The sequence below is a fragment of the Myodes glareolus genome, chromosome 8 (genome assembly GCF_982192425.1).
Source record: "Myodes glareolus chromosome 8, mMyoGla1.1, whole genome shotgun sequence".
Lineage (NCBI taxonomy): Eukaryota > Metazoa > Chordata > Mammalia > Rodentia > Cricetidae > Myodes > Myodes glareolus.
In genome coordinates this window covers 27,560,827-27,582,267 of record NC_142033.1, presented here as the reverse complement: position 1 = coordinate 27,582,267, position 21,441 = coordinate 27,560,827, and positions in this window count along the sequence as shown.

The window sequence follows — 21,441 nt, the reverse complement described above, 5'->3', positions numbered from 1 at the left end:
ATTGCTAAAAGTCTACATGGAAAACATGCCCTCTCAAAGCAGCCCTATGCTACTGTTTTTCCCGGTGGATAATAGCATCCTTATAATAGTAGAAAGTAATGAAGTCATTTGAATTTATGAAGGGAAGCAGCTTCAAATGTTAAATAAACCAATTGTTAAACAATTATTGCGGTCATAGACAAGTTTAATGATCATTCTTAAATGGAAATAACATATGTGAACAATTTTAATCCTTTAACCCCTATGGGACCATTTACAAGGCTATGTTTCCCAGAAGTGACAAATCTTTCACTCATTCATGTTTGTGAAATAACATTTGTAATTCATTATTAGAATAGTTGCATTTGTCTTAGTTCTAGACATTTCTCCAGCTGGGATTGAGATATTCAAATTCTCATAAGATTTAGGGTTTTGAACAATATTTTGAAATACCATTGAAGCAGGAGGCTCTCTAGAGAACTCACTCTTCAGAATATGGGTCTGAGAAGGAGGATTCCAATTGTAATGTATACATGAGAACATAATTTAAGGATTATACTCCAGTTTTTCTTGACACATAGCTTTGTTGTGAGTGATTCTCATTGTTCAATATTAAATTGGAACTTTTACTCAGCTCTCCAAGATGTGTATGACCACCTAAGTCCATTCACTGTTGTCAAAATAAAATAAAGAGTTTCATAACAAGGAATTATATTTGCTCATTAACCACACTCAATACATACATTTTATATAGTGAGGCTGAAATAGGGCCCTGTTCTCACTGAGTTGCAATGATAAAACTTTTATATAATTAGATCATTAAAATTCTTTTTTTTAAAAATTTTTTCAGCTCTACATTTTCTCTGCTCCCCTTCCTATCTTTCTCCTCCCCTTCAACCCTCTCTGAAGTTTCTCATGCTCCCAATTTACTCAGGAGATCTTGTCTTTCTCTACTTCCCATATATATTAGATCTATGTATGTCTCTCTTAGTATCCTCATTGTTGTCTAGTTTCTCTGGGATTGTGATTTGTGGGCTGGTTTTCTTTGCTTTATGTTTCAAAACCTCTTATGAGTGAGTACATGTGATAATTGTCTTTCTGTATCTGGGTTGCCTCACTAAAAATGATGTTTTCTAGCTCCATACATTCAGGCAATGAATCTTAAGAATCCCTAGGCATTTATACTCCAGCTGTATATCAAAGTTCTTAGTACAGCAGACTGTGAATGATCAGAGTCACACAGACATAGTTGACAGCTTTCTAATTCAGCAGCAGTTTTTCCCCCTCTATGACACAATACAGAGATTTTTTTTCTACAGGTTCCTAGGAACCAAACTCAATCCTTGAAGTTAGAGATGTAAAACATGCCTGAAATCTCAGAATTCTGGAGGCTGATGTTGGAACATCAGAAGTTCAAAACCATCTAGCTAGGGAAATTCTGTTTTATAAAGATACAAAAGAAAATGAGCAAATAAAAACTTTTAATCCTTGAAAGACAGTCATTCTAGCTGTTTCCTAGTGTGATACTCAAGTTTCCCGTGGAATATCTCCTACATGCTGATGTGCCACACAGAGTAAAATCTATCACTAAAGCCAAAAACATCTGCTAAAATAAAAATAACTTCTTAAGCTTTAGTGCCTTCTTTTTGAGAATAGTTGCTGTTAGTCTTAATATCTTTTTTATTTATTTTTGAATTAACTTTAATATTATAGCTATGTTGAGCAATGAACTCCTCTCAAAAATCTTTCTATATAGTATTAGCTAAAGTAGTTTTTAAGCTTTGACATGTTGTAATCATAACCTTAAGAATAACTTTAAACATAAAGAATAAAAAAGCAATGAGAGAGAGAGAGAGAGAGAGAGAGAGAGAGAGAGAGAGAGAGAGAGAGGATGATGGAGGAAGGGATGGAGGGAAGAAGGAAAGAAGGAAGAAAGAAAGAAAGAAGTCTACCATTACTGAGAAAAACAAGTTTTATATTAATTAATAGTAATTTAATTACCAAAATAATATATATAAATATTTACTACTTTTGTATTATATATAATGCTAATTTGAAATATTATAATGAAAGGACCTTTTCTTAAAGTTTGACAGTAATGTAAACATTAATAATCATTTACAACTTTTGAGTGTTTGATAGAACTGACTTTCTCTTAGGTCATGAGAGGCAACAGTGACTGTGTTTTACAGTATCAAAGAGCATTGTATTTTGTCCTAGATCTAGAGGTTAGGGTCTGATTAGAGGCTTCTTAATTATTTTTGCTAAATTCATAATTCTCTCTATTTTTTTAAAAAAAACAGGTTTTCTCTCTAGCTTTGAAGTCTGTCCTGGACCTCACTAGGTAGAGCAGGTAGGCCTCAAATTCACAGATCTACCTTCTTCTGCCTCCTAGGATTAAAGGCATGTGCTACCACTGCTTGGTCAATTTTTGGTTTTTTAAAAGAAAATTTTATTTAGTATTTTTTCCTACATGTTATTTGCAAGCATGTAGATACGTATACAACCACATGTCCCTGTTGCACACAGAGAGAACATCAAGTGTTCTGAAATTCCTTAATTTCAATTACAGAACACATAATAAGTACCATTAAATTTCATGCTATCAAAATGTTATTTAATAATAAAAAATTCACTCTAGCCCCTCTGACTTTTTTTCCCCTCAATAAAGTGAAGATTATATTTAAAGACTTACATTACTGTGCTGATAATAGGTAGCATACCCAACATTCCTGTTTTACTAAAGCCAAAGCTGCAAATATTCGACTCTGCCAATGAACACTCTACACAGTTACAACATATCAGTCTAAGACAACATTTTAAGGACATATTCTTAGTCATTTAGAAATTAATGATCTCTAGTGAATATGTTAAATTTTCGACAGTAGAGAATATACCCCATATATCAATTTCAATTTGCCTCAGGACTATCATTATCCAGTATTACATGTCTGTTACAAAAGGGAAGAAGCTTTGCCCTGTATATCCAACAAAAACCTGCCCCAAACAGTGCCTTCCTTCTACCATGCCCGACATCATGGATGTTTTACCTCTTCTTCCTAGCACCAACATCTAAAGACAAATCCGTCAATATGTGGCTTTAGAGAGACCTTTAACACCAAACTAAAATCACTTCAAATGTCAAATAAAGTGTTCATAATCTACATATATATTAGTACTACATAATACACCTGACTTTAAACAAAACTCTGATCTCTCCAACTTAACATCAGGCAGTCAATTTCAGTGAAATCCAGTGAAGAATTTTCCTTGTGTTATAGGATTATAGCAGGACACCTACCTCTGATGGAAATTGAACTAGTCAGAAGAAAATAAACTAGATTAAAAAAACCAGATACATCCTATTAGAATCAAGGAATAAGCTATGTGCAGGATAGAAAGGTGTGTGTGTGTCCCCTTCACTGTCCTCTCAGTACAGTTCTGATTGAGGAATGAAAGGTTGCATTTAAGAATTGGAGAAACACTATGCTGGTCTTTAATTTATCTCTCCCACTTAGTGGATTTGCTAATATTCTTAGTGAAAGAGTCACTGGGTCTGTTTTATTATTGGACAAGAGTACTACCTACAAAAAAAATGGCAGTAAACAAGTGCGTAGATTCACACGTTTAACTCTCCTCATTTGATTGACAAAGTATATGTTCCATGTTCACTTTGGCAACTTTAAATGTGTAAAATAGTATATATACATATATATGTATAAATATACATATATAACAGTATTCATATGAAAACTATGTATATACAGTATTCATTCAAGAAGCAAGACTAGTCCTACAGTTATATCCACATCAAGATCAAAATAAAACATACCTTTCAGCCTAAGAATTATTTCAGAAAACATAGGCAAACCAAGGCAAAATAACCCACAATTTATTCTAAAGGTAAAAATCAGGAGACTTTAGTTTATTAATCAGGTAAACATGTTTTGCAGTGGAATTATTCTTGAGATATCTACTAGGACTACCTAACTTTTATTAGTATAATATTTTACCATTTATATAATTTCTTGGAATGCATCTCTTTGTGAAACCCATTATAGATGGCTGATAAGAAGAGGGTTACTTTACTGGTAATTATGGCATGGCTCACTATAAATGTTACAACTCTATTGGAAAGATATCCTGGCAGTTGTAAGCCAAGGAATACCTCTAGCTCCGAAGAGAAACCTATCCCAATAGAAGTGTTACAACCCTTTTCTAGTGGAGAAGAGTTTCCCCAGTAAAGTGTTACTATCTTCTCTCCTGGAAAAGTTTCCCTAGGGCAAGTTTAATAGTTCTTCGCCAGCATGAAAGAGTTTCCGCAGCGAATGTATTACAACTCTGCTCTGGAAAAGGGCTACAGCTCTGCTCAGCTCCTCCAGAGTGGAACAACTCTGCACCAGCACCAGAAAGTTTCCCCAGCCAGAGTGTTACAGTTCTCCCTTGAAACTGCTCCACAGCATTCTGGCAAAGATCATTACAGCTCTGTTCTGCTAAGCGAACGTTTCCTGTGGAAGTGTAACTCCAGTGAGAGGTGAGAGCTGCTGCGTCTCTGCCCTGCTCCACTCCAGCGAAGGAGAGTCTTAACAACAAATCTCACTCAGGAGATATATTGGGAGAAAGGAATCCCAGAGAGTGACTGCCTCTACAGGGCAAAGAAAAGCAACCCAAAACTGTACAAGTACAGGACGGAGATAAAGATTCTTAAGGTGAAGCGTTTTAATATTGAAAATTTGCAAGGTAAGAATTGGTAGGGTATCAATTCCTGAGCTAGCAGTAAGCTCAGAAATTGGTTGGAATTCATGCTTAGTGATTGTTCGGTTTCATGCTCAAGATATGTTTGGTTTCTGTGCTCAGGGATTGGTTAGATTTTCAGTCCTGAGTTTATTAGGGGTATGGTGTGATTCCTTGGCTCAGGTCTCAGGGTCAGGGTGTTCTTTCACTAGCCCCTTTTATACAACATTCACTTCTAGAGAGAAAAGGAAAAGATTAAGTCTCAACCCCATTAACAGATAAGGCTGTATCAGACTGTTATATACAGATATTTTCCATAACCAGGAAACAACCTAGATGCCCCTCAACTGAAGAATAGATAAAGAAAGTGTGGCACATTTACACATTAGAGTACTACTCAGCAGTAGAAAATAATGACATGTTGAATTTTGCATGCAAACGTATGGAATTAAAAAACACTATCCTGAGTGAGGTAACCCAGACCCAAAAAATGAATATGGTATGTACTCACTCATAAGTGGATACTAGCTATAAACAAAGAACATTGAGCCAATAGTTCATGATTCTAAAGAAGCTAAGTAATAAGGTGAACACCCCCCAAAAATATATATATAGACTCAATTGGAAACAGACAAAATTACCTGTCAAAATTGGGAGCATGGGGGTGGGGGTGGTAGAAGGAAGAGGAGAAGGGAAAGAGGAGGGGAGAAAGGGAGGGCTCAGGAGAACTCGAGGGAATGAAAGAGTCGAGATGGAGGAAGGGCAGAGATGAGAGTAAGGAAAGAGATATTTTGATTGAGAGAGCCATTATGGGGTTAGCAAGAAACCTGGCTCTAGAAAAATTCCCAGGAATCCACAAGGATGACCCTGCCTAAAACCCTAAGCAATAGAGGAGAGAGTGCCCGAACTGGCCTTGCCCTGTAATCAAAGTGATGATTATCTTAAATGTCACCGTAGAACCTTCATCCAGCAATAGATGGACACAGAGGCAGAAACCCACATCTGAGCATTGAATTGAGCTCCCAAGGTTCAGTTGAAGAGTAGAAGGAATGAGAATATGAACAAAGAGGTCAAGACTTTGAAGGGTTCATCCACTGAATCAGTTTACTTGAGCTAAAGGGGGCTCACCAGCTTCAGCTGGACAGGAAAGGAACAAGCATAGGACCAAATTAGTCCCTCTGAATGTGGTAAACAGTTGCTGGGGCAAACTGAGGGGCACTGGGATTTATCTCTACTGCATACACTAGCTTTTTGGGATTCTATTCTCTTTAAATGTTTAGCTTGCTCAGCCTACATGTAGTAGGGAGGACCTTGGACCTCTGTAAAGTAAAGTACCTTACCCTCTCTTAGGATTAGATGGGGGTGAGTTGGGAGGGTGTGTGGAGGGAATGGCGAGAGGGAAGGGAGTGGGAATTTGGATTGGTATATTTTTTAAAATCTAATAAAAACTTTTAAAAAATTAAAATAAAAAATTATATGACATAACTATAGTAGTTAATGAATATCCTAAATTAGGATTTCCCAAAATCACAGTTATGGAGTTCAGCCTCAAGAATATTCACAGACTCAAACCAACCTAAAAAGATCACATGCTTGTTCAGTCCCAGTCTAGCTGGCCTTGGTGAGCTCTCATTCGATTAGTCCCCTTGTATCCGAAGGTGAACGCACCCCACACGGTTCTGATTTCCTTTTTCATGATCGCTCTCCTTCTGCTCCTCATTTGGACCTTGGGGGCTCAATCCAGTGCTCCGATGTGGGTCTCCGTCTCTATCTCCATCTACCGTCAGATGAAGGTTCACTCTAGTTCTGCCTTTCTTGCTCACGTTCTCCCTCCTTCTGCTTCTCATTTGGACCTAGGGAGTTAAGTCCAGTGTTCCAATGTGTGTCTCTGTCTCTATCTCCATCCATTGCCCGATGAAGGATCTATGGTGATATACAAAATATTCATCAGTATGGTTATGGGCCAAGGCCAGTTCAGGTACGCTCTTCTCTGCTGCCCAGGGAACAATCTGGGGACCTCTCCTTGGGCCTGGGAACCCCTCCAGAATCAAGACTCTTACAAACCCTAAAATGGCTCCCTTAGTTGAGATATATACTTCCCTAGTCCCATATCCATCCTTCCTACTCCCCTCCCATTCCCTCAAGCCATCCCCAATCCTCCCCCTCTCCCTTCTCTGTAACCATCTCCCCTTACTTCCAACCCCCATCCCCACCCCGCACCCAAGTTTGCCTGGCAATCTTGTCTACTTCCAATATCAAAGAGGATAACTATAAGATTTTCTTCAGGTTCACCTTCTTATTTAGCTTCTCTAGGATCACGAATTATAGGCTCAAAGACCTTTTACTATGGCTAGAATCCACTAATGAGTGAGTATATACCATATTGCTCTTTTTGGGGTCTGGGTTACCTCACTCAGTAAAGCGTTTTCTATTTCCATCCATTTGCATGCAAAATTCAAGATGTCATTGTTTTTTACCGCTGAGTAAAACTCTAATGTGTATATGTTCCACACCTTTTTTGACCATTCTTCTATTGAGGGGCACCTAGGTTGTTTCCAGGTTCTGGCTATTACAAATAGTGCTGCTATGAACATAGTTGAACAAATGCTTTTGTAGTATACTACTGATCAAAGCCTGGATAACAATAAGTAGGTAAAAAGCCAGCAGAGATGAGAAAATGCCAGTTAACTACTGAAGTTATTCCAAAATACATGTGGCGGCAGACTCCGTTTTTTCGAATATTGAGAGTTGTGAATGTGTATATCTCAGAAGGTTGTATGATGGAAATTGGCTAACCTAGGATTTAGGATGATGAAAGATAGGAGGTGTCAATTATGACACCTAATTTTCTGAAAGATATGATTAGATGGATGGTATGCCACTACAACAACATCAATAATAATTAATAATGATTATAATATACTTGAAAAAGTTCTTGTTAACTTAAGGGCTGAGCCATCATTTTTACTGAAATTAAATGCATCTTCCATAAATGCATTAGAACACAAAACAGTAGAATACACATTGATACTGTAATAATATTGCCATAGTTCTATTTTTACAAAATACTGAAGTCATTTTTTTACAAAACAAACTAAGAAAACCTTTTGATTATGAATTCTATCTGTTCATGTTAAATAAGAGAAATCAGGGTCACTTTAATGATTAAAACACTCTAGCAGATTAATTACAGGAAACAATAATTAAGAAGTCAGTTGTGTTCCAGATGGTTTATGGTCCTCTAAAATATAATAAACAAATGAGATAAGCCTTATAAATTCATGTTTATAGAATCTCCAGGTATAGCCCCAAGGACAGTGAACTCTGATAGTATTCAGTGGGCACTGTGAGTAAAACAGAGAAAGCTGAGTATAGGGGACCAAGTCAGCTACTATCTATAGGGATCAATGATTATACAGCAGAGAAAGCAATCTGGAGTGAATTCACGCACACTTTTCAGCTGAGTATAAATTTACAGGGTTAAGAAAAATTACCCAGGGTAGAAGATTTTAGGTAAAACAACAGATTTTTAGCTAAAACCCTGAAAATATATGCTGGTCATGAAATAGCATCTGTTTTCCATGGCTTCGATGAAAGAACAACAATTCTCATAATCCACGTGTAGCAGACATTTTTTTGTCATAAAGAATAATTTGTCATATACAGATTACATTTCCAGCCTCACATAATAAAGGTTAAAAACAGAACCTGGAGTTCTGTGGATTTAGTATACATCCGGGAAATGATCTTTAAAATTCCAAGATGCTTTTCTTTTTCTGATGAGTATGTGTTGTTAGGCATCCCTGTTGACCTAATTATCACTTTCCTTTGAAGCTCAGATGGTCTTACATGGGAAAAGATGAAAGTAGCTAAAGTTTCACACATGAAACTGATCAGCAAGTTCCCATAACATGACAACCTGAGAGTAGCCAGTTTAAAGAGTTGTGCTGGACATTTTATTCTCGAAAGCTGTTTCCATGCAATAACATTTTCCAGAACAATTGATATCACCATCTTTGTATAAATGGGTGATGCCTGCTTTATCTCACCCTGCAAAACCAGCTCCAACTTTTATGTTATTAGTGGAAAAGAAGCCTTGGTGAAAGTAGTAATTCTCTATGAACCAGGAACATTCTCTATGAACAGGCAACAAAAGTGCATACAAAAATAAGGGAAGTGGAAAAACACACGAAGGCATCCAAAGAGAAGGGTTATGTGACAAAAATCACCCAAAGGAGATAACAATGAGAATATCTCAAATGTAGGACACATTTTTAAATTTTGAAAAAAAAAACCAAAACAACAACAACAACAACAAAAGGCTACCATCTTCTTCACCACATCTAAACAAACAAATCCTTCATTGAATTGCTAGTTTCTTCGAAGCATTCCTGAAAATCACTCTCCCTAACCTCTGTATTTATCTGTTCTGAGATAAAGCATGCTCACTTTAAAAGTCTGCATTCATAATCACATGGATGGAATTCCGGTACAACACACACCATATTTTTAGGAGGAATAACAAAAATAGGAAAGCACTCTGAGAAAGAAAATTTCACTATTAAAATTAGTTGTTTGTGTGGTTTTTCTCAAGTGACTAAGACTTGCTTTAGTTCTATGGCACCAGAGTGAAGAATACTGCAAGAACCAATAACTAAATTATTCTGAATATTGGCTGCTTTAGACAATGGCCATAATGCCCCCTCTATTATAAGAAAAGAACTAGATACAAGTCAACTAGTGTGAAATAACTCACAAAGATAAATTCTGAGAATAGGGTAGTCCAGAGGCCTTGGTTAATAATTCACTTGGTACACACTAACTAGGTGGAACACAATTCACAACAAGTATGGAAGAGCGAAGTAGTTTGTAAAATGTGGAGTTCTGTATTTATTAATCTCCAAATAAAGACTGATCAACTAGAGGCTGAGAGACTCGTTGATATTCTAACATAAGTGCTCCTGTATACATAGATTAATTGAAACAGACATAGATCTATATATAGTAATTTCACATCTAGCAATATAATGTAACCAGTAGTTATCTCAACATCTCATGATAATTCTTTATTTTTCTATTAAAAATTACATATCTGTCTTTTCATTATTAAAACCCACTGGTCAGAAAGAGAAATGAGATGACAGAAATGGACAACACATAAAATCCTGAAACTTTTATTCTAAGAAATTTATTTTATCAATTATTTAGCTCAGGAAATATCCCTGTGCATGGATTAGAATATTACCATACCTACAGATTCATAGCTCAATATGAAACAATGATTTTAAACTTGCCTTCATTAATAAATAAAAAATGAACCTATTAAAACTCAAACAAAACAGGAAGCTAAAAATATATAGTTAGAAAGTATTGAAAGAAGGATTCCTCTGCCTCCCGCTCTCTTAACTTTCTCCTCAGAAATAAGTGACAAACATGAAGTTTATTTCTCCAGCCTCGGCATGCCTGGGGACCTATGGGCAAGAGCTTATGTAAGTGCACAATGAAATAGAGGTCCTCAATGAGTTTTCATTTCACTATTTCATCCAAAATAAAATATAAAGCAATGTTTCCTTTACTTAAATTCTCTCTCTGAAAAAAATAATCACAAACATAAGTCTTCCCAAATGGTGGAATTTTGTCATTGCCTTGACTAAAATGATTCATTCCCCATGTTTTAGGGTGTACTATCAGATTTCTTATGGTTCATGTCGCTCTTTTGTCCTTCATGACTGTTTTGTGTGCCCCAATACAGTATGCGCTACTCTTCATAAGGCCGTGTGTTAAGAAAATTGTGCACTGAAAAGAGACTGTTTTATATACACTAAGCTATGAATTAATATAGAAGAAAGAAGTCTATTTTTTATCATAAACATGGACACAATAAAACCACTCTTTTTGTTTTCTTCTAAAACCTGGCAGAGAAAAGCTAATGTTCTTCTGCAATTTTATTATTTCTTTATTTTACATGATCTATTTTGCATAATTTTAACCTTTTTGCATCAGAATTTTTTTAATTCAATGAAAATTATACTGAGAATAGATGGGGGAAATATTTCAGTGGATATTCAGTTCTTAAAGTATTTCTGCTTACTAATTCTATCTCTCCTTTTTAAAACTGTTCAAAATAGGAGCTGGAGAGATAGCTCGGTGGTTAAGAGCACTGGTTGTTCTTCCAGAGGTCCTGAGTTCAATTCCCAGCAACCACATGGTGGTTCACAACCATCTGTAATGAGATCTGGCGCCCTCCTCTGGTGTGCGGGCATATAGGCAGGCAGAACACAGTATACATAATAAATAAATACTTAAAAACAACTGTTCAAAATAAAATGAAAGCAAAAGAAAGGACTACTTGAGTGGAAAGGGAGGTTTAGAAACAGATGTGAGGAAAATAAAAGTAAAGTATGATGGCATATAAATTTGAAATTAAATGACTGCTTTGTTTCATTATTGGTGGTGGTAGTGGTGGTAGTACTGGTGTTATTTTCTGGGTGTATTCAAAGTTCTTTTATTTTTTTTAAAAAAATAAAAGGATGAAACAAAAATCATCATATTGAAATAGCACAAAACAAACTAGCAGAAGGAAAAGAAACCCAAGCAAATAACAGAAATCAGAGACACACTTCTTCAGACATTTAGAAGTCCTATAACAATACTAAACTGAAAGCTAAAATATATGCATAGAGGACATGGTGTAGAAATACATAGGTACTGTACTTGCTGCTTTAGTCTCTATGAGTTTATATAAGCTTTGACCAGCTGATTTAGAGTTCAGGCTTCAACTTTTTATTTGAAATTTTAAGTACAACAGGATTTACTACATGCTAAAAAAAATTGTTAGATTAATTTTACATACACACATAATTCATTTCAATCAAATACATATCCCTGTCCTACCCTATATTTCTAATTTTAATATAATTTATTTTATGTTAATTTGTCTTTTTTCTATATATGTGTCTGTGTGAGGGTATCCGAAGCTCTGCAACTGGAGTTACAAACAGGTTTGAGTTGCCATGCGGGTGCTTAGAATTGAACCTTGGTCCTTTGGAATAGCAACCAGCGCTGCTAACCCCCAAGTCATATCAATATCCCCTCTTTGACCGCTCTCCAGCCCCTCCTTTGATTTTTCTAATATCCCTACTCCCATCACTTTTCTTTCCCACGCTTATGTACTATTTTGTTGTTTTATTTTCCCTCTTCTCTTTTCTTTTCCACTTCCCTTCTTTTCTGAATCTACTGAATATTGCTGCCTGTGTGAATATGGGTACAGAACCATCTGCAGGGTCATGAGTGATGTTTCAGTATCTGCGTCTAGCAGAAAACTTACTCTCCCTCCCTGTCAATTGCCAATGGCTTCTCAACTGGAAGAGAAATGTCATCCAGTCTTCATCTAAATAGGTCATTTTCCAACAGTCCCAGCTGCCATGAGTTTCTGCTTGTAGGGGCACTGTCATTCCACTGGAGATGTCCACTAACTATGGTGCTTACAATACCAGTGCTTCACTTCTGAAATGATCCCAACCATTGTAGGGAGAAGGTGTGACACAGATGTTTCATTTGGACATGGGTTATTAGAGTCTTTTATTCTCCAAACTTTGGCCAGTTGTAGTCTGTACAGATCACTACAAAGGATTAAGCATTTGAAATGTCTTCAGTATTAGATCTCCTTGCTCGGACTCTTCTGCCATGCTTTTCCATGTCCCACTCCCATTCACCCTTCTCATTCTATTAATCTTATTTTCACCTTTAAACAACGACATTCTCTCTCCTCTCCTCGAAAAAAAAATACCACCTCATGGCATCTTACTAGTTTCCTGATTTCTGTGGTACTCCAATTTATTTGTAATTTATACACCACCAATTTATATCAAAGTTGGAAAAGGTAAGACAACAGAAAACTAAAAAATTAAAGCCACAAGAGCTGGCAGAATAATCAAAGTCCAACTTGTTTATACATTGAGGAGTTCCCTAAAAGTACTAAACTGATACATTTAGTATATGGTGTAAATCAGGTGCAGACCTGTGTAGACTCCATGATAGCTGTTTCAGTCCCAGTGAGTTCATACGAGCCTTACACAATTATTACAGGGCATTGTTCATCTGTTGTCTCCCATCCTGTATTTCTCCGCTACTATGTATGTCTCCTTTTACATAGTGTTCCCTGAACTCTGCTGGGAGGGATTTGATGGGAGCATTTCTTTTAGAGCTGTGTGTTCCAAGTTCTGCACCTCCTTTCATTTCTCTCTCTTCGTATTGTCTTGATCTGGGTCTCTGTATTTTTTCCCATCTGTTGCAGAAGGAAACCTCTCCTGTAATGGTTAAATCAAACACTGTGATTTGAGTATAGCAGAATATCATCAGGAGTCATTTTATTGATGTTTTCACCTATAAGTTTCCATATCACCCCTCAAATGCTCTGTAATTCTAGATCCCTCTTACTTAATTCCCTCTCCTCCCTCCCTTCCTGTCTGATCCCACTGTTTGTTCTCCTACCTCTGTATTTTCCCCTGCCAGGGAGATCAGTATGTCTTCTCTAGTCCCTTCCCTAATGTCTATCCTCACTGGATTATATATTGTGACTTAATTACCATTGATTTAATGGCTAATATTCAGATATTAATGAATACATACCATATTTATCTTTCTTTGTCTGTCTCACCTTATTCAAAATAATTTTTTACCAGTTTCATTCATTTGCCTGATAATTTCAAGATATCATTTTTCTTACAGTTGAGTAATATTCCATTGTTTAAATAATTCACATGCTCTTTATCTGTTATGTTGGGGAAAATCTAGATTGGTTCCAATTTCCAGCACTTACAAATGGAGCAGCAATGAACCTGGTTGAACATCTTTTGGGTATATGCTCAAGATTGGTATAACTAAGTCTTGAGGTAGATAGTTTCCCATCTTCTGGACAACTTCCATAACTGTTTCCCATACTGACTATACAAGTTTTCACTCCCACCATCAATGGATAGATGTTCCCCTTGCTCTATATCCTTGCCAGTTCATCCTTGCCAGCATGAGCTGTCACTTGTAATGTCCTTAGACATTTTGACAAGTGTAAGATGGTGTTTTAGTTTTAATTTCAGCTTCCCTGGTGGCTAAGGATATAGAGCATTTCTTTAAATGTTTCTCAGTCATTTGAGTTTCCACAGTTGAGTATTCTCTATTTGTAATTGTACCCCATTTTCAAATTTGGTTATTAAATATTTTAATATAAAATTTCTTAATTTCTTTATATGCTTTGGATATATGTCCTCTATCAGATGTGAAGTTTGTAAAAATCCTTTTCTGTAGACTACAACTTCATCCAAATGACATTGTCCTTTCCCATGCAAAAATGAATGTCTAGATTCATGATATTCCATTTATTAATTGATGTTCTTCCTGCCTGTGTTAATTGTGTTCTATTCAGAGAGTCTTCTCCTTGTCAATGAGTTCAAGGGTATCCCTACTTTATCTTCTATTAGGTTCATCATACAGGTACACATTAAGGTCTTTAAAGTATTTTGAGTTTTGAGCATGGTGATAGATACACATACATTTGAATTCCTTTTGCATACATCTAGTTTAACCAGAACCATTTGATTTGTTGAAGATGGTTTTTCCCCAGTGTTTTTCTCTGATATATATATATATATATATATATATATATATATATATATACACACACACATATATATGTATATGTGTAAAATCAGATTGTAGAGGTAGGTATGTGGATTTATGTTTTTGTCTTTAATAAAATTTTATTTCTCAGTGTATCTGATTTTTATTCCAATACCACATCTTTTTATTTTCTTACTTAATGTGGAAAGTTCTTCTGTATGTGTGTTGCTTTTATTGGTTAATGTAAAAAGAAATTGCCTGTGGTAGGGCAGATTAGAGCTAGGCAGGGAAAACTAAACTGAATGTGGGGAGAAAGAAGGCAGAATCAGAAAAAGCCAAGTGGCTGCAACCACACACTTGGAACTGGAACCTTGCCTGTAAGTCACAGTCACGTGGCTATACGTGGATTAAGAGAAATGGATAAACCACAGATATAAGCGCTTGCTAGCAAAACACTTAAGCGACTAGCCAAGCAATGATTTAAATAATACAGTTTCTGAGTGATTATTTTGGGGCTGAGCATACAGGAACAAACTAACAGCCTTCTTACTACAAATAAGATTGTTTCAGGCCTGAGCAGCAGGGAATGAACAAGCAGCCTTCTTACTAAACTTACTATAGCTTTGTAGTGCTATTTGAGAACAGGAATGGTTAGACCTTCAACATTCCTTATATTAACAGAACTCTTTTAATTATGCGGAGATTTTTGTGTTTCCATATAAAGTTCATAATTGTCCTTTTATCTAGGTGGTAGTGGCACAGGCCTTTAATCCCAGCACTTGGGAGGCAGAGGCCAGTGGATCTCTGATGTTCAAGGCCAACCCAGTCTACAATAGCTAGTTCCAGATGCACAGAAGAAAGAGAGAGAGAGAGAGAGAGAGAGAGAGAGAGAGAGAGAGAGAGAGGAGTTGTAATTTTGATGGGGATTCTGCTAAACTGGTAAATTACTTCGGTAAGATAAGATGGTTATTTTGTTGTTGTTGTTGTTGTTCCACGAGCTTGGAAATCTATCCAGCTTCTGCTTTCTTCTTTAAATTCATTCTTCAAAGACTTGAAGGTGTTTTTTTGTTGTTTTTTGTTTGTTTGTTTGTTTTCTTGCTTTTTAAATCTTTTACTTGCTTGGTTAAAGTTACCCCCAAGATTTTTTATATTAATGGAGTCTATTGGGCAAGATGTTTTCCTGATTTCTTTCTCAGACTGCTTATCAATGAAATATAAGAGAGCTACTGATTTTTGTGACTCTTTAATCCAATTACTTTGCTGAAAGTATTTATTAATTGTAGGAGTTTCCTATTGAAATTTTTAGGGTCACTCATGTTCATTTTCATATTATCTTCAAATAAATATGTCTTAACGTCTTTCTTTCTGTTGTAGTCCTTAAACTTCTTCAGTTGCCATATTGCATTAGCCTTCAATTTAAGTACTATATTGAATATGTATGGAGAAAGTTATGACCTTGTCTTGTTCTTGATTTGAGTATAATTGATTTGAGTTTCTCTCTATATAAGTTGATGTCGGTTTTGGGCTTGCCATATATTACATTTAATATGTCTACATATCCCCTTTTTTTCCTAATGTTCCCAGGACTTTTATTTATTTATTATTTATTTTTCCCTAATAACATTTTATTACTTTATAAATAATACCATTCAAAATTTCCACTTCCTCCCTCCTCCCACTTCCCTCGGGCTCCCCTTGAAATCCTTCCCCCTCCCCCTCCAGTCCTAAGAGAGGGTAGGGTACCCTGCACTGTGGGAAGTCCAAGGCCCTCACCACTCCTTCCAGTCTTAGGAAGGTATGTATCCAAATAGATTAGGATCCCAAAAAGCCAGTACATGCAGGAAAAACAAGTCCCAGTGCCATTATCTTTGGCTTCTCAATCTGGCTCAATAGTCAGCCACATTCAGAGAATCCGGTTTGATCACATGCTCCTTCAGTCCCAGTACAGCTGGATTTGGTGACCTCCCATTAGCTCAGGCACACGGTCTCAGTGCGTGGAACAACCCCTCGTGGTCCTGACTTTCTTGCTCATATTCTCCCTCGTTCTGCTCTTCAACTGAACCTTGGGAGTTCAGTCCAGTGCTCCAATGTGGTCTCTGTCTCTATCTCCATCTGTTGCCTGACGAAAATTCTATGGTAATATTGAAGATAGTCATCAATCTGACTACGGTACAAGGCCAGTTCAGGCACCCTCTCCTCCACTGCCCAGGATCCTAGCTAGGGACAAACCCCGTGGACACCTGGGAACCCCTCTAGAGTAAAGCCTCTTGCCAACCCCACAATGCCTCCCTTAATTAAAATATTTTCTTCCCTGCTCCCATATTCGTCCTTCCTCCATCGCAACCATCCCACTCCCCCAAGCTCTCCCCAACCCTCCCCTTCTCCCTTCTCTCAAGATTTGCTTTGTGTCAAAGTACTTGGTAAATTTAAAGAGAAACAAAAGTTCCTTGAGGTATAGAGATGAATGCATATATTTTGTATGTTTTGGTGAAATGTTCTTTAAATATCTCTTAGGACCATTTGGTTTATAAGGTCTGTTATCTCTAGAATTTCTCCGCTTAATCCTTGTTTAGATCAGTGGTTCGAAATCTTCCTAATACTGTGACCCTTTAATGTAATTCTTCATGTTGTGGTGAGCCCCAAACATAAAATTATTTCTGTTGCTACTTCATAACTGTAATTTTGATACTGATATGATCAAATATATATATATTTCCCAATTGTATTAGGCAACACTGTGACAGGATCAATTTACACCCAAAGGAGTTTCAACACACACGTTTAGAATCACTCGTTTAGATGACCTTTCTGTTGGTGAGAGTAGGGTATTGATGTCTCCCACTATCAGCATTTGAGGGTCAATATGTGATGTAAGTTAAAGTGGTGTTTTTTTTACAAATATGATTGCCCTGGTGTTTGGATCAGGATATTTAATATTAAGAAAAAAATTGATCATTTGGACTCTTTTCCTTTGAGAACACTGTATTTCATCCCATGCCTAATATCAACTGGGTTGTTGCTTCTTGGTGTTTATTTTTTTAAAGATATTTGCAAGAGGTGTTCAAATGTTACCAGAGTGCTAGGTATTTTCTTATTTCTAAAATGATAATATATGCACATTATTGCATATTACTGACAGTTGTCGCATAGACCTGAAGATACCTGTAAAGAGCAAAGTGAAAAGATACTGGACTGCATCATGAATTGTATCAGGAACAGGAGAAAATGCAAGGAAGGAAGAAAGGAAGGAAGGAAGGAAGGAAGGAAGGAAGGAAGGAAGGAAGGAAGGAAGGAAGGAAGGAAGGAAGGGGACGGGAAGGGAAGGGAAAAGAAGGAAAGGAAAGGGAAGGGAGGGAAAGGAAAAAGGGAGGGATGGAGGGAGGGCGAGAAGGAGGAAGAGGAAAATGTTGGAAAGCAAAGGAATGAGAAAGCAGAAGAGATTGTTCAAATATTTCATTGTAGAAGACATGGAAAAGAAGTTAAGTCTACCACATGTTCCCCTTGAAGAAAAAAAAATCTCCCTTAAAAGAAAAGCAAATTCCTCTTCTTTCTTCTTGATTTCATACAGAATTACCTGAAAATTATCACAAGCATGACTAATCTCTATGGATATTACAGATTTCCAAAGTAGGTCACTTTGAAATAATTCTTTATAAATGTCCTTCTGCTTCTTCCAAAGACTACTACTATAAAAACAATATAAGATTTACACGTAGCTCAATACCAGCTTTTCATACAAGGTAATTCTTTTAAACTATTTTCTGCTCTTGGTCATATGAATAAACTCTCTAAGCCATGAGGATGAGTCGGGGAAGCAAAGAATGACTGTTTCAACACTGATTCTAGACTGGTGTTTTTTATTCATGCAAGTCCATGTAATTTTATCAGTAGAATTTACAGCCAGAATAATGAAAGAAACAGATGGCAAAGTCATTTATTAAAAAAATCAACCACCTTCTCATATATATGTAATAGCTCTGACTCTATTTTTTGAGATTTGCATTTTAATTTATTAAGGACCCAGTGAGACTGCATGAAACCTCATTAACAAAGAAATATCTTTGGCCCTCTACCTGAAGGGAATGTGACGATTTTTCTACCTCATAGCCCACTGTTTAAATACCTGCTGATTTGTCTTATCTCTGTGTTCTTTAAAGTGTTTCAACCTCATTAAGTCACCTTTTAAACATAAAAGCCAAATGAATACAAAATCAAGCATTTAGTTATACCCTAAAATGGATAACTCAGAAAATAACTTTTCCTTTTGAAGAGTATGCACTGCATGACAATGTGTTATATGAAAGTGGTTTAAGGACTTGTCTTGATTTGAAAGTGTGATGCCATAAACTGGTGCTATTATTTTATTTTATTTATTTCAACTCACTCTAAGAGCTAACATATCAGGTCTGCTCGTAAACTGCAGTGCTGAGCTCAGTCTCTACTCTGAAGTTAGACACTGTGAGCAATTGGATGGTGGAGATCATATCTCTTCATTGTACATATACCATAGGCATGATAATAATTAAGACTTAACCGGAATGTTCTCCAGCTGCTTTGCCCCATCACTGCTGAGGTAATAAAAACAATATAGATTAAATAGCAAATTGCAACAAAGTAAGGTAACACCATCATAAAAAACAATATTGATGTATGAGAGAATTAGGTAAACTTAGTCAATGAAGCATGACATCTCATTCACATTAACCTCCAGCAGAGCCCTCACAGTCCCAGGCATTGATCCAATCATTTGCTTGCCTAAATGTTTTCCACCTTCTAAGCAGCTGCTACCCTCTTTGATCCCATCACATAGACAGAGCTGCCTCACAATTGTTCTCTTTTACAAAATAATTTCAAGAGAGTGAATCACTGCTGTAAGAAAAATAATCTTTTTCAAGTTTTATATTTATATATAAAAACATCACTGAAGCATTTAAAATTAAATGCACAAAAAATAGCATCCATAGTCTTTGGACACTTTTATTTCCACCTCTACCTCTGAGTGTTATAAACACAGCAATATCATACTGACTTGCCAAGATAGTGGGATGTTCAAAACACATAAGTGGTACATGTTAGATAAAAATAAAATAGGTCTGTTGTGCATTCATGTCACACCTGCAGACAAATATAATATACTATATTTCTGTGGTTTTCCTTTTTATCAGCACAGAATATATTCCGAACAACTTTTAATACTACCTCTATGAAAACAGACCGGTACTTTATGGTGTTAGTTTGAATGAAAGGGGCCCCCATATACTCATAGGGAGTTCCATTATTTGAGCTGTAATATTCTTGGAACAGATGCGGCCTTATCAGAGTAAGTATGTTACTAGTGAGTGGTCTCTGAGGTTTCAGACGCTCAAGCCAGGCCCTGTCGCTCTCTGTATCTTCATGCTGTCCCGTTGATCCACGTGTAGAACATGTGAACACCATGTCTGCCTGCATACCACCATATTTTGTGCCATGACAATAATTTAATACACCTTTGAACTCTAAGTCAGCTTTTTTAAATATATTCATTTATGAGTTGCCATGCTCATGGTGTCTCTTTACAGCAATAAAATCCTAACTAAGATAACCACCCATAGACTATCTTTATTTATACTATTTTCTTAGTAAAGGAAACTATGAGACCAGAAATGATTTTGCTTTCATTATTTTCTAAATATTTGATATCATTTAAATCCTCTTATTAAACCAAAATTGGTTTTCTTAGATTAAAATACTGTGAGTAGGCTATATGTAAACCTAGTCAAAATTTCTATTTAGATTAAAACTTTGGTTTTTTCTGTTCTCTCTCCATATCCCCTCCTCAGTCCTCTCTGTAGAACCAAAACAATAAAAGGAGGCAAGCTCAACTTTTAGTTTGCTTTGATTATCTTTTGACCTTCTGTCACCGAACACTTTCACAAAGCTATCTCAACCTCCATAGATCTCATCTCCAAACCTCCAAATGTTCATGTTCCCTAGACTTCACAAGTGGATTCTATATAAAGGATTGTTAACAATACTAGTGAAGGGGTAAGATGATTATTATTCCTTTGAAGATACAATTTAGATTTCTTAGCTAAATTAAAGATAAAAAATTTACCAGAATTAATAATACCTGAAGAAAATTGTGTTGGAGGTCTTAGAACTCTACTGTCATATTTAGGTAAATGATTTCTTTCACAAAAAAGCCATGCTCACTTATTTCCTATTTATTCATCTCCTCTCTATTTCCCTCATTAAAACAAAATAAGTAGTGAGACCTGTAAGATGTAGAACACATTTTTTACAGAATAAAAAAAAAATAATAGTTTGAAAATGCAAAGTAAGGAAAGTAGTCAATTGTAGGCAAACAACATGGAATTAAACCTCTTGACCTTGTCAGATAATTTATGGGATAAACCCTTCAATCGAAAATATGCTGATATAAGTTGTTGTAGATTTGATCTACATTCTAATAATTGAATACTTTAAACTTTGGAAGAGAATCAGTTTTTTGAACAGCTGCTAATTTTTCAGAGTGGAAATTTAGTACCTAAAGGGATTGCACATTAATCTACCAAGATTTGTATTTATGTTTTATAGCCTGTCACTTTTGACATTATGTGTTGACTATAAATAGAGACATTGTCAATTGACAGCAAAATTTGTGACGTTATTGTAATTTTTAAGTACACACCATACACATTAATATTTTTAATATCATTTGTTTAAATATCAGATTATAAACAATGGTGTGCATGCTATTAACTACAGCAGTTTTCTCTGTGCCCCAAGAGATATTGATTTTGAATGATTCTGATATTATTGTATAGGGACTGAAATGGATATAATAATAAAATTTGATATTTAAGTGTCAGTGCTTACTTTGTTTTATAAGTACAATATACTTTATATCATGTTATCGGGGTTTCTATCCTGCCCAGTTCCCTCAGTTGTTAAGTGCCAAAGAAATCAAACAGAGGTCTACATTACTTATAAACTGATAGGCCTATTAGCTCAGTCTTCTTATTTACTCTTATAACTTATATTAACACATTATTCTTGTCTATGCTAGCCACGTGGCTCTGTACCTTATTCAGGGGGGCAGTCAATCTTGCTTCTTCCGTGCATGGGTTATGA